The 15,445-nt window shown below is 40.6% G+C and overlaps 1 protein-coding gene across 1 annotated transcript in view; it reads left to right on the top strand.

Annotated features, from left to right (window-relative positions):
• Positions 1–15,445, top strand: part of LOC144020789 (protein ELFN1-like) — a 78,490-nt gene that overhangs the window by 22,534 nt on the left and 40,511 nt on the right. The window contains exon 3 of the mRNA XM_077524585.1: positions 1,177–1,613. The gene's annotated coding sequence lies outside the window, so the exon portion shown is untranslated. The remainder of the gene's footprint in view (positions 1–1,176; positions 1,614–15,445) is intronic.

Raw genomic sequence — 15,445 nt, 5'->3', positions numbered from 1 at the left:
CATCGAACGCGGACGAGAACGTTGACTTTCGACGTCATGATGTCACAACAAGTTTGGTGACATCATATAGCGTCTCTCTCTCTCTCTCTCTTTCCCTCTCTCTCTCTCTCTCTCTCCCTCTCTCACTCTGTTTCTCTCTGTTTCTCTCTCTCTCTCTCTCTCTCTCTCTCTCTCTCTCTCTCTGTCTCTCTCTCTGTCTCTCCCCTCTCCCCTTCTCTCTCTCTCTCTCTCTCTCTCTCTCTCTCTCTCTCTCTCTGTCTCTCTCTCTGTCTCTCCCCTCTCCCCTTCTCTCTCTCTCTCTCTCTCTCTCTCTCTCTCTCTCTCTCTCTCTCTCTCTCTCTCTCTCTCTCTCACTTCTCCCCCTCCCTCCCACAGTTAGCAGGTGTGAGGCGACAAGGTCATTGTCATAGCTGAGCAGGTGCTGTTCAAAGTTTTTTTTTTTTTGGGGGGGGCAGTCTGGTGTACGTGTGGGAGTGTATTTGAGGCGAGGTGGTAAGGCGTCAAGGGGAGCAAACAAACAAAGCATGAAATGTGTAAACAACAACAGTGACGGACAATCAACAAATGTTTGATTTGGCGTTTGAGTCTCATCGTGACGACTTTTTGGACTTCACTGAAACATTCCTATAAGCACTTGTCATGTTACAAGCCAAGGTCAGGTTTTCAAAAAAAAAAAAAAAAAAGCCAGGCTTGGAGTTTCAAACAAGGGGATTTCAATTTTTTTTTTCTTCCCAAACCTGGGCTCGGCTTTCAAAGTAGGGTTTGAAAACGAAGCTTGGGTTTAAAGTTTTTAAATCAGAGATGGATTTATGTTTCAAATTAGGGTTTTACAGTTGGTGTTTCAAACCAGGGATTCAAGACAGGTTTAGGAATCATTTTTTTCTGAGTAATTTATCCTCCTGTTTTTCTGAATATTTTTTCCCCTTGTTTTTCGGAATTTTTTTTTTAATTATTATTTTCTAAAAAAAAAAAAAAAACAGGGAAAAATGACAAAAAAACAAAACAAAGCTCCTCCCAAAAATACTCATAAAAACAGGAGTTTTTAATTTTTTTCTCACGGGAATGCAATTCCCTTCCGTACCAAGCTACAACACATGCCAACTCAGGTTTTTGTTTTGTTTTGCTATCTAAAAAATAAATAAATAAAAATGAATGCACCTCATTTGTCCTCTGCAGCCCTGGAACAGGACAGCTGGATGAGAAAACAGAAGAGGAGGAGAATTCCGACAAATTAATCACCGTCTGCTCCATGCGAGAGCGAGCGAGGGAGAAGGAGAGAGAGAAAGAAGGGGGGAGCCTGACGCAGTGTGTTCGCCACAAACTGAGAAGAGGCGGAGAGAGAGAGAGAGAGAGAGAGAGGAAGAGGAGGCAGTGCATCTCATCACACCACCACCACAAAAAAAAAAAGAAAAATGAAAAGCCTTCCTGACATCCAAGCTTAGCCCTCGCACGCTCCTCGACGTGCCCCAGGAAGGTGAACTTGGAAGCGGGGAGACAGAAGGAGGCGTGAACCGGACGACCACCAGAGGACGTTCAGGGAAAACGGAACATTTTTAAAAAAAATTTTTTTTTACCCGACGACGAGCTGCCGTCAGCGGATTGAAAGCGGCCAGGTAAGGAGCTTGCAAGCGGAACGTTTGCGCAGGAAACTTTGACTTGACGTTCCTGCGCAAATGCATGTCCGTGCATGTGTGTTCGTGCGTGCGTGTGCGCGTGCGCGCTCGCAGCGCAGATGCATGATGGGCAGCTGACAGGCAGCCTGCCGGTCATTTTATTAGGTACACGTGCATCAAATGCGAGCCGAAGTGTTCCTAATATTTTTGAGCTTCCGGTGTTGCCAAATCGGCAACAAAATATTCGGCGTGTTAATCCTGACGGCATTCGGTGTCAGCTTTTCAAAAGGCTACCGGTGTACCTAATGAAGTGGCCCGTGGTGCCGGTCGACTGTACAGTAAATGCTGTTCAGCACCTTGGACAGCGATTTTGCAGTTTTTTTTTGTTTTTTGTTTGCAAGGTTGCTTTATGTCACACATCTAATGGTGGACGATGCCTTTGGAAATATGGTGGAAAGGTCAAGTTTGTTAATGAGTATTATTTGACCTGGTTAAATATCGATTTAAAAAAAAAAAAAATCATACTCAAATGTTATTCACTTTTTTCTTTCCCCAAATGAATTTGTTTGAATGTGCACTTTAAAAAAAAAAACTTCTATCCATCTAATACGGATTATTTTTCACACACAGTGCGATATAATGACCAAAGTTCTCATCAATAATAATTAAAAATAAGTAAAAAAATAAAATAAAAAATACTTTTGTAAGACTAAATGTGAATTTGAGTGTTTTAATTGAATTTAAATATTTAAATGTAAGGAATATTTTTTGTGTGTGGGATTACTAAATTCATTTTAAAGAGGATTTTAATTATTTTACGCAGGATGACAGAATTCGAGTCAAATTAAAGTCATTTATGGCAATTATTGAATCGAATGCTTTGGAGCCATGATGATAAATGTCTCAGGTTGAATTTAATTAAATTAATGGTTTGAATTAATTATTTAGTTAAAAATGGGTCTGAATGACATTTCAACATTTTCATTTCATGAATTATTTTTCTGTCTGACTGGAATTTGTTACACATTGTAGATTTTTATTTTTATTTATGTTTACAGCAAAATGACCAAAAGATGGATCTTTTTAATTCATTATTTATTTGTAATTGGGGGATATATGGCCGACTGAAAGTTAAGTTGGAAACATTTACTTTTTTTTTTTTTTTTTACATTTTTATTGCCTCTTTACTTCAGAGTGAGGGAGCTGAACTTTTTTTTTTAAACTGCAGGATATATTATTATTTTTATTATTATTTATTATTACTCCAACTTTATTTAATACTGATTAATGAAGCAATTCTCCTTGTACTAATTGCCACAGACACCTGAGGTCATGTGTTTTTCATGTCGATGTCATAAATTCTTTAAAGATGGCATCAATCAGATGGTCAAGTCCATAACGAGTCATGTTGGAGTGATGCCTTGACAGTGTTTGACATTTCTATTATCCAAACATCGAATAAGGGGACGTCCTTTGGGGTGTGGTGGGAGGATTGGGGGTGCAAATGCCATTGACTTGTGATTTTGTGGAAGTGGTGTCATCATAACAACCGTCTGTTAGATGAGCTATTCAAGGAATCAATACTGGTGAGGCGGCTGGGATCAACTCAGCAACTGCTGTCTGACATGTTTAAAACATTGAGCGACAACCATGATGACAAACGACATACAGTGAACCCCTTTTTGAAATATGGAGCTCCTCAGGGCAACGTTTTAGGTCCCATTCATTGTTTATTCGGGATGACTATAGGGAAGGTGTTGAAATACTTTTAGCGCCACTTTGATTAAATTGTTGAGTTGGGTGTGTTTAAGGCCATCATGGTGCAAAATTTCACCCCGTTTGTTTTGTTTTATTTTCGTATGTTGGCTGATGCGTGTCTGCAAACTCGCCTCGACTCAGATTTAGGACTGCACGTTGCGCCGGTCACAAAATATCAAGCCCGAGGTCTCCCTCGCACTCCTGTTTGCCACCGCCGCGCTTTTTTTTTTTTTTTTTTTGTGCGTGTGCATGTGTGTGAGGATGTAATGGCGATGACAAGTCGGGGTTGCTGCGAGGCCGCGTTGAGAGAGAGAAGCTGGAGTATGAAGTCGTCGACGGGAGTATTTAGAGGTCGCTCATCTCGCTTGCGTGCCGCGTTGGCGCTGCGGTACACGTTCAGCGGACACTTCATTAGGTACGCCAACAAACTTTGCCTTGACAAACATGATAATAAGTTGATTTGTTTTTGTTTTTTTTTACCAGTTGTCACTCGTGATTATGCAACATACTGCAAGCACTTTTGCTTCAAAACATAATCAATCAGTACAATGTCTTTTTTTCTGAATCGCTTGGTCAAAACTCACCTTTACTAGTTTTGGTCAGGTGACGCTCGAGACGTCAAGTCATCATCAAGTCAGACTTGATCTAAATGAAACTCCTTTGTTAGCCAAAAGCTGCTTGGTACACTTAACAAAGGACATTAATTGATGTATGCCCAATTTGAGCTAACGTTAGCTTCTCATGCTACTTGTGTTGCCATTTTTCTTCAACTTCTCAGTGTTTTTTTGGTTCAGTCCCATTTGATTGGACTCTCAGTTCGTATCGAGCAACTTTTTGGTTATAAGCTTGCTAGCCAGCTAGCTATCGATATAGTAGCTAGCTGGCTAACTAGCTAACTATCGATATAGTAGCTAGCTGGCTAGCTAGCTAGCTATTGATACAGTAGCTAGCTAGCTGGCTGGCTAGCTAGCTAGCTAGCTATTGATACAGTAGCTAGCTAGCTAGCTATCAAGAGAGTAACTATCCATCTGTCCATCCATCCAGCTAGCTAGTGAGCTAGCTATCGACACAGTAGCTATCTATCAATATAGTAGCTAGCTGGCTAGCTAGCTAGCTAGTTTTCGCTATAGTAGCTAGCTGGCTCGCCGTATTTCAGTAAAAACGCAGACTCATATTTTAGCGTCGTGCTCTAATGTCACCAGATGTGCACCTCTTGAATCACACGTTATTGGCTTAGAAATGAGAGAGTATTGCTTTAAAAATTAGCACAAGTAACTAAGGCAGCCTTCAACTTCACTTGGTGTACCTATTGTTTTGTCTGATGCCAAAAGTCATGAATATTGTGTGACAATTTAGCAGAACGGGAAAGTCAAAGCGACGCCTCTCATGTCGTGCCACTTCTCCTGAAAACACCTTTTCCCTCCTCACGCTTTCTCTGTCTCGGTCTTTACTGCATGCGGACTCGTCAGCGAGTCGTCCCTCCACGGGAATGAACGGGTAGCCCCGAGGCAGCCCCGCCTGAGCCCGGCGCCATCGCTCACTCTCTTGGAATGTTCAGGAAAAACAGACTGTGCAAAGAGGAGATAGAGCCCCTCGTTCCAATCCTTTTACTTACAGTGTGTGTGTGTGTGTGTGTGTAGGTTGGGGGGGGCATTGGAAATATATTCCCCAACATTTAGTTTTAGTCGTTCCAGTTATCTCTTTTAAAAGCAGCACTTTAGGTCAATTCTACTTAATACTGAATGCTTTGAATCATATGCTGCTTAATGGATCTATCTATCTATCTATCTATCTATCTATCTATCTATCTATCTATCTATCTATCTATCTATCTATCTATCTATCTATCTATCTATCTATCTATACAGTAGCTAGATAGCTAGCTCCCTATCAACACAGTAGCTAGCTAGCTAGCGATACAGTAGCCAAATAGCTAGCTAGCGATACAGTAGCTAGAGAGCTACCTAGCGATACAGTAGCTAGCTAGCTAGATAGCAGCTAGCGATACAGTAGCTAGCTATCTAGCTAGCTGCTAGCTACTGTAATACAGTGACATACAGCACATACTAGTTTGTTTTTTACAAACAAATAAGCTTCTGTTAAGCATTGTGTTGTAGTGATGATGCCTTTGCTGTATATTTTTCTTTGGTGAAGAATTGTACAGTAGTTTTCCGGCGAAAGAAGAAGCCGATAATGTTTCACAGTCCCAACAATGAGGTATGTTCTGGAATTGCTGTCGCACGGCTAAAAAAAGCAAATACGCGTGTGTATTTGACAACACGAACACCGCTTCTTGACAAGTTGGTCCCAAAAGGTCGCTAGCTTAAAGCTAACGCACAATGTCAAGCCCTTCAAGTCAAGTCAAGTCATCTTTATATACTACAGACAAGCTCACATAAAATTAGCTAACACTAATAATATAAACCAAGGCAATAAGACAAAAGTAATTGGACAACTCTGCTAATCGTTTCTGCTTCGACCCCGTCCCAAAACTAATGCAAATGTGCTGTTGGCCATTCTCACGTCTTTCTTGCTGGAAAAAGTCTGGCAAAAAATTTCAGCAAGCAAGAAAAAAGTACAAATAGAACACACCAAGCACCCTGAGAATCCGTCATTGAAATTATGTATTTAATTCTATATTTTAAAGAAGAATGAAAACAGTTCAATCCACCAGCATGGTATTCCTTCATATTTTTGTTTTGTTAGCGAAATACAAACACACCATTTTAGACGGCGAAGCAACTCATCCGCAAATGAATGCGGCGACACAGAAGAAGAAGATGATGATCTTGGCGAGAACGCACACGCACTCACGCGCGCACGCGCACACACTCTGGCTGAAGTAAGCGCGCGGATTAATAATGCAACGCGTTCCCTGCAGGAGGCTAGTTAGCATTTCAGGAAGATTGCGCCTCTTCCACCGGGGACGCGCTAATTAGGAAGTTATTGTTACGAGTTGCAACTCTTCTGCACACTCCGCTCACGCACACGCGCACACAGGAAGTGATCGCTGAGCAAGAGCTGGCAAGCAACTTCGCCACCGTTTGTTGCTATGACGACAGCATCCTTTGCTTGTTCACAGCCTCTTTCTTCCTGTCGGGTTGGTTTACTGGAAGTACAGTTAATAATGTCTGTGTCTGTGAAGTCTTGTCTTAACACAAACAAAACATTTTTAGTCTTGAGCCCCTGTCGCCAATGTATTTTAGCAGCATGAAATTTCCTCGGCGTGTCGATCAGGAGACCCACAAACAAGTGTCAAGAAGCCACGCCCAAAAAACACAGGCAGTCTGCCATTTTGATTTTAAAGCCACAAAGTTTGAAGACTCAAACTGAGCTACCGTAGCCATTGGTGTGAATTTCATCTGCCATTTTTTAAATGCAGTCTCAGTTTTAGTCCAGTTTCAATCACGCTTGTTAGTTTTCATCATCCATCCATCCATTTTCTTGAGTGTGGGGGGTGCTGGAGCCTAGCTCAGCTGGCTTTGGGCAGTAGGCGGGTACACCCTGGACTGTCTGTCTGTCTGTCTGTCTGTCTGTCTGTCTGTCTATTTATCTATCTATCAACACAGTAGCTAACTCGCTAGCTAACTATCAATACAGTAGCTAGATTATCCTGCTTTGTCACTGTGATAGCAGCAGTGGCTCCAGACACGAGCATATAGCCAGTAGCTAGCTAGCTATCGACATAGTAGCTAGCGAGCTATCGAGACAGTAGCTAGCTGGCTAGCTAGCTATCGACACAGTAGGTAGCTGGCTAGGTAGCTGGCTAGCTAGTTATCGACACAGTAGCTAGCTGGCTAGCTAGCTATCGACACAGTAGTTAGCTGGCTAGCTAGCTGGCTAGCTATCGATACAGTAGCTAACTGGCTAGCTAGCTAGCTACTGTAATACAGTGACATACAGCACATACTAGTTTAGGTTCCATGTTTTTATAGCAATAGAACACAATATTCTGTGGGCCTTACAACATCAATCAAAATCCAGTAAATCAGCCGCGAGCAAAGGGTGTTGCTTCAGTCAAAATGGCTCCAAGTTCATAGGAATGCTTAAAAAAAGCACGGCGTTGACTTTTTTTCCTCTGTCTTGAAGTCGTCACCTTTTACGTGACATTGCCGTACGTGGATTATCCTGCTTTGTCACTGCGATAGCAGCAGTGGCTCCAGACACGAGCATAATATAGGCGGCCGGCGGCGCGCCCTTGAGCGCTCGCCGTGACGCACAAAAAGCCTCGCTCGGCCCCTCCCAGCCGGCCCGAGCAATCGGGGCCTGATTGTGAGGGACATCTCTGTGCTTTAATGCAATTTGTTGGTGGGGAAGGAGCCAGGGAGGGATGACTGATGTATTGACTTCCCATATAAGAGCAAGGCTGCGGGGGCTAATCTCATTTGGGCTTGCTGTGATGAGATTCTGGCCCTGTTTTCTCTCCAAGATGATGTGACTTTGCTCTTGACATCACATCATCTCTTTTTCTCACTATGTGTGTGTTGTGTGTGCCATTGTGATTTCATCTGCAAGTGTTGTTCCCACTCGAAATATCTTCCTTGATTTTCCTACATTTATGTTACAGAGCTTTTTTTAAAACAGCATTTTTTTTTTTATTATTAAGGCCCGAGCATGCGGCAGATTAGCTCACCAAATTTTGTTCATCCTGGTCGAAAACGTATGTCCGATAGCGGTTGTGTGGTGTGACCGTCACAGGTGGGCTCAGCAGCGACTTTAACAAAATTCAGCCCGCCAAAGCCGGTTCAACTTGAGCAGCTTGAAAAATTTGCTTGGCATGTTTATCGTAAGGAGACTCTAGATGGTCTCTAGAGGTCATGCCTGAAAACACACAGGAAGTCTGTTTGCAACGTGGTACACACACAAAAAAAAGTCTATTGGATTTTGATTTAAAAAAAAAAAAAAAAAAAAAAGTTTTATGCATTATTACGGAAGAGGATTAGGGCCAGTGAAGGGAGAAAAAAAAGTTTGGCAGGATGAGTGAGAATAGTAGCACTAAAAGTCAGAATTCTGACTTTAAAGTCTGTCTATCTATCTATCTATCTATCTATCTATCTATCTATCTATCTATCTATCTATCTATCTATCTATCTATCTATCTATCTATCTATCTATCTATCTATCTATCTATACAGGAGCTATCTAGCGAGCTATTGATAAAGGGAATACTGACTTTATTCTGAGCTAGCTTTATTCTGAGCTAGCTAGCTATTGATACATTAGATATCTAGCTAGCTAGCTATCGATACAGTTGCTAGCTGGCTAGCTAGCTATCGATACAGTTGCTAGCTAGCTAGCTAGCTATCGATAAAGAGAATTCTGACTTTATTCTGAGCTAGCTAGCTAGCTAGCTATTGATACAGTAGCTATGTAGCTATGTTGTGATATCTATCATGAGGAGAGACAAAAAAAAAAAAAAAAAAAAGTCTGCCACCCATTTGAGGGCAAATGGAGTCCTACAAAACGGAATGCATCCGCGAGATTTGGTTCCACAGTACAAATTGAAGTATGTATACTAGACAGCTCGGTCCCGCTGAATTGTGAAACCTTTCAGCTTTTACTCATAGGATGGAGGCGGAGCTTGGCACAAAACCCTAACACAAAACTCCACAGGGTCACGAAAAAAATGCAACTTTTTACTGCTGAAAATGGCTCAATGAGTGAAAGTATTGCTATCCAATGTTTAACATGAAGTAACGTGTTTTTATCATTGTGAAATACAACTTCACAAACACAGGCTTATTATATTTTTTACTGCTAAATTTTGATGTGTCTGCTCCGTTGCGACTGGAATTCCCCCAGTACCGTCTTTTCCAAGTAAGGGGCGGTTATTATTAATTGCACGTTTAAAAAAAAATTAGTGACGTTAAAGGAAAGGAACTTCAAATTAACTCAAAATTAACCCGCAAATTTTGACACCCCTTATGTCAAACATTTCAGTTTTCGTGATGTTTGATGACTCGACATAAAACACCAAAAATCCTCATCTACGAGGTTGCAAAAAGAATTCAGCCACTTTTCAGAACATTTATGACCAGCAAAAAGTCTGACGAGGGAAAAGAAACGGAAAAATCTGCCATTGTAGTTCAAAACAGTCGTCGTAAGATCCCCCCTTTTTCTTTTTTTGCCATTTTCCAGAACTCTCCTTCAAAGACGACAAAATCTGGACTTAATTCGACCAGACGTCTGCCCGCACGCGTCCGCCCGATTGGCTCCCGCTTCGTCGTTAGCCAGGATTTCCCGGCGTTGTCATGGCGATGCACGTCTGCGCGAGATCTAAAGGGAAAGGGGAGAGAGGAATAAGGATCAGCCAACACGGTGACAACTGCGCTTCAGTCTGGAATTCGCGCCGTGGAAAAGACGTTTCTATGATGCTTCATAATTCAGACGCAAGATGAAAGTGAATCGCTTTGACTTTGAAGTCGCGAGCGGCTCGAGGGTTGGTTTGTTTTGCTCGACTGCGGCGAGGACCAGGTGTCCGTTAAGATGTTAATTAACAGGGGGAGGCCTTGAGTTGCGCAAATTGATCGTATAATGATGTGTCGTGTGTTTGTGTGAGAGCAACTCGAGAGTACAGAGTGATAATTTATGTCTCCGAGTGTTCATTTTGTCTGCCATTTTGAAATTTAGTCCGTTTTAGTATAAAATGAAAATTATTTTTGTTTATTTACACTAATGTGTACTTAGTCCAATCACTCGGTTTGCGTGCGTGTACGAGACGAACTAAATACCCCCTTTCATTTCCCACAATGCCGAGCGTTTGATCCAATTGCCGCCTTGCTGCGTCGTGGGCGCGTGTGTTGAGGTTGCAAGTGAGAGACGGGCGTCGCTCGGTGACAGCTGTTCGGTACGCCGCGTGTTCAAAAGTGTGACGCGCTCGAAAAGACGCGCCGGGTGTGTATTGTCGGAGCTTCTCACGTTCTCGCCGTCTCTCTTTTGACACTTGGTGACGATGTGACACTGTTGTTCCGTCGCGTCGACTCGCCGACGTGTGTCCCGTCGCTAGTCACAATATTAGGTACACCTGCCAGAGCCCTATCTAATTTTCAGGGTTGGCACACGGAGTTGTAGCTGATATTTTTGGGTGATTTCTTAAAGAGAATTTATTCAAATCAAGCTAATGATGGCAACGATTCAGAAAATTGTATATGACTATGCAAAGTTAAACCGGGTAGAAATAGATATTTTATATATTTATTGGGGCTTTCAAAGTTAAAGCGAACCTCATTATTTATAAAAATAAATAAATATCGCATTAATCATGTATGTATTAACGCAGACTAATCACAATATTAATTTTGACGGTCGTGCACTTTGCGTTTGAGCAATAAACATAACTGCATGCATTAAAGTCAAGCATTTAATACGTTTGCCTGTGACATTCAGACAATTTGTTCTCGTGAAAATATTGCAGTCAGTTTTTTTTTCCATTTTATTTTTTTTAATTAATATATTTAAATTAATTTAATCTATGTTAAATTAAGTTATGTTAAATTATTATAAAATGTAAATTATAATTAGCATTAGTATGCTAACTTAGCATTGGCATGCTAACTTGACTTAGCATTAGCATGCTAAATTAGCATTAGCATTAGCAAGCTAAATTAGTATTAGCATGTTAAATTAGCATTAGGATTAGCATGCCAAATTAGCATTAGCATGCTAACTTAACATTTAGCATTAGCAATGCTAACTTAGCATTAGCATTAACTTGCTAATTAATCAAAATTCTAAGATGTGATTAATCTGTTTGCAAATATAATTGTTTGACAGCGCTAATATTATTTCATATATACATTAAAGAAATCTATCTAAAATGCATGAAAACTAAAGCATATAGAAAAAAATGATTTGAAACCAGTGACCAAAAATTTTATAGAATGTTTTTTTCAGAATCAGCAGCATCTCCAGAATCGTAACCATCGACGACACGCATGATGACAACGATTGCATCATCGATTACACATCAATTACGTCATTAATAATCAGCATCGTTAGCAACATCAACTGGATCGTCATCACCGTCAACAAAAAACCCCCAAACAAAACTATAAACAAAAAAGTAACAATCAGCATCCTTAATGATATTAGTGACATCACCGATATTTGAATCCACATTGTAAAAATGTCGACCTCGTCACATCGCATGTCAAGTTGTGGAGTGCGAAATGTTGCGTTGGAGGTCGTTGGAGCTTTACGTGACGTTGCGGCAGCTGAGTCGGTTGAGAGACAAATGAACGTCACGTTTGTTGGTCTTTCTCACTTTGATCGCTGATGGGACGAACCGCCACCAGTATGACAATGACAGCTCTGATAGATCAACAAAAAGGAAAAAAAAAAAAAAAAAAAGAGTCATCTTCTTTTCCGCTGCTGTTTTTCGTCATTGTCATGTCAGATAGGGAAGAAATTTTCACATCAACCCGGGAGAAATGTGACGGCGCGCACATAAAGATAAGAAAGACAAATTGTTCCAATAGATGGCCACGTTTTGTCTCTCCCACTTTATAGACAACAGAGGAAGACGGCCATTTTGGTTTCATGCTGTTATGTGCTGAGGTTGGATGCCAAAGCGCAGACACAAATAAGATTTTAACTCTTTATTCACATCGAGAGGCGTGGAATAAACTTGACTAGACAAGAAACAATGAGAGTTGCACAGAGGAACAGAGATAATAATCCAACAAAAACACGTTTCTCAGACAAGCTTATATAGACAGTGAATCGATCTGATTGGTTGTGGCTAGACATGTGGGTAACACAACTGACATGGAATTATCTGATTGGCTCTGTTGACCAGATAAAGAGATTAAAAGATTCCTGACCTCACATAGCTTCTGACATCGCATAGCGTCTTACAAGTTGAAACCAGATGCTGGTTACATCAGTTCAAAACAGACACTTGACCTCACGGTCGTGACCCAAACATAAGCCCTGCATGACCCTTGTCATAACAGTAAGCATAATCCTTGCATGACCCTAGTCATGACAATACTAAACATTACCCTTGCATGACCCTTGTCATAACAGTAAGCATAACCCTTGCATGACCCTAGTCATGACAGTAAACATAACACTTACATGACCCTATCATGACAGTAAGCATAACCTTTGCATGACCCTAGTCATGACAATACTAAACATTACCCTTGCATGACCCTTGTCATAACAGTAAGCATACCACTTGCATGACCCTAGTCATGACAGTAGCCATAACCCTTGCATGACTCTCGCATGACACAAGTAGCTCATTTTTTCCATTTCACAAATTTCAGCCTCGCGTATTCGCCGTTTGTTATTCGGAAACATTTTTTTAATTTTTTTTTAGCTGTTTTGAGCTGTTCTGTTTTGCTGGACCAGCAAAAGTAAAAGTGAAAAGTGAAGGTTTCAATACCCCGTGCACAATGCCGTTCCAATTTCCCAACGTTTATTATTGTGTATGAATACTAAACCACAACAAAGACAACAAAAATAAGTCAGTCAGCCATGTCGCTTTGATAACACACACATGCGTAACATATGGATGTCCGAAACTCAGGTTAGCTGATAATTCGACACTAATTGCTCTCAACGACATCAGCCTTCAAATATCACGTGGACATTTGAATCAACATTATACGAACATGCGTTGCCTCAGTGGGAACTAACAAGCTTTTCATGGCGTGATTGAATTCGAAGCAATTTTTTGCATTTTTTTTTCTCTCTTTCTTAACAAGGTTAAAACTCACTGATGTACAGTATGTCTGATAAAATGTGCTCGTACAGTTCATGTGCAGTCAGAGCCACAGACGTCCTCGTCTCTCTGAAGCAGACATAAAACCCGCAAATGAAAAAAATCTTCTTTTTTTTCTCTCTCCCCCTCTCACACGCACGCGCGTCTCGTCTCGGCATATGCGCCGCAATCCCCGCATGATTTCCAGAGAGACTTGCTGCTTAGCATCAGCTGGCATCCAAACGAGCTGACTCAATACACATACAGATGTGCAGCAAAGCAAAAGTGGGAAAAGCGGCTTTTGGAGACCTTTTTTGCCGGAGATTTCCCGAGATGACTTTGTGGTTAAGCGATGGCGGCGCTCGTCCGGCCGTTCGTCACGCTCGATCGGAAGCGCGGTCGACGTTCGAGGTGTCTTCTCTGACTTTGTTTTCGGCGACTAAAATTGGATTAAAACTCAAATACAATCAGATGACTAAATTATGACTAAAACTTTCATTTTAGTCAAAAAATGACAACTAAATAAAAATTTATTGTCAAAATTGAGACTGGTCCTAAAGTATAATCGGGATGTAGCGATAACGGCAATATCGTGATCTCGTGATATTAAAATTGCCACAATATATCGGCGTCGTCATGTCACGATATTAAAAGCAGCAAAGAAAAAAAGTCGGGTTGATCTCCATTTGTGTGGTTCTAGCACCCTCTGGTGGCTAGTTTTTTTGTTTTGTTTTTTAGTACAGTTTAAGTTTCACAAGGCATGTTTTGGCCCTTTCATGTTTAAAATCCACGCTAATAGTTAGCTAATTAAGGGAATATATATATTTTAATATGACATTTACAATATTTTTATATTTTTCATTGCTGTATTGTACCAAAGCACAATATAGTTTTTTTTGTTGTTGTTGTTTTTTTTTTTTTGTTTTTTTTTGTTTTTTTTTGTTTTTTTACAATATTGTGACCTTTTTTTTTGTATCGCCAACCTCTCCACAATATCGTGATAATTATCGTATCGTGATTTTTGGATATCGTTCCATCCCTAAAGTATAATACGTCAGGTCTTTCATAAATGCAAGAAAAATACTTTTGAATTCATTTAAACAGCAAATATCAAGAAAGCGATAAAATACAAAAAAAAAAGAGCCTCAGCCTTTAACATTCAATTTTCTTACAAACATATGGGAAAAAGAGATATTGATTCATAGTTTTATGAATCGATATCAGGCTCGAAAAGGAAAAGCAATTTTATTTATTTTTTTTAAAAGCCAGGCCTAATGGACATGAACATTGTCACCATCACCAGAAAAAGGGAGAAAAACAAATGAATGAAGTTGAATGCGACTGTTAAACGGCCGAATGAAAAAAACAATCTTATTAGTTCGGTCCAACGTGCTCGCTCGTGAACAAACGCTGTGTAAAGCAGCACAATTCGCCTCATTAAACATTAAAGCGATATTATAGCGCGAAAGTCGCACTCACGTCCAGGTTTATGAAGGTTCTTTTTTTTTTTTTTTGATATCGTTAAGATGTAAATGCAACATAAAAGTGTGTCCTGATCAGCAAAAGGTCCTGAAGCCAATCACACTAATGAGATCCCCTGGGATGTGTGTGCGTGCATGTTTGCTTCCCTCAGATGTACTCTACTCGTTTTTTTTTGTTTTTTTTTCCTCCCCTGTGTCATAATGCGTCTTCAACGCGTGTGCATAAGGTCACACGACGTCCGTGCTGCGTAGCGAGTCACTTGGCATCATTTTTGTTGTTGTTGTTGTTGTTGTCGTAAGTGTAAAAGAAACAAACCTTTGTTGTCGTTATAGTGGCGGTCCGTTCTTGCTGAGATCGGATCCTTCAACACGCGTTAACGGAGCGTGGCCATGACAGAGGATGATGGCAAGTTATTAGACGTTTAGGCGGGGCCGTAATCGGAATTAATTACGGCTTGTTATTATGTCACGATCGTGTAGATATCGTAGCGGGAAACATTTTGGATCTTTTAACAGGGAAGCGTATTGCATTTACTTAAAAAAAAAAAAAAAACTTTTTCTGACTAATTTTTTGGGGAGCTTTGTTTTTTTGGAGTATTTTTTTTAAAATGTTATTATTTGTCTGTTTTTCTGAATATTTTTGTTTTCTGTTTTACTGAATATTTTTTTCTGTCATAAAAAAATATTCAGAAAAACAAAAATAAAAATATATATATATTTTCTCTTTTTCTGCGATTGGTTGGCAACCAGTCCAGGGTGTCCCCCGCCTACTGCCCAGAGCCAGCTGAGATAGGCGCCAGCAGCCCCCGCGACCCTTGTGAGGAATAAGCGGTCAAGAAAATGGATGGATGGATGGATTTTCTCTTTTTCTGAAAAAAAAATTC

Source organism: Festucalex cinctus, chromosome 6 (assembly GCF_051991245.1).
Source record: "Festucalex cinctus isolate MCC-2025b chromosome 6, RoL_Fcin_1.0, whole genome shotgun sequence".
Classification (NCBI taxonomy): Eukaryota; Metazoa; Chordata; class Actinopteri; order Syngnathiformes; family Syngnathidae; genus Festucalex; species Festucalex cinctus.
Note: the sequence above shows the minus strand (reverse complement) of the source record. Positions and strands in the feature narration are given on the sequence as shown.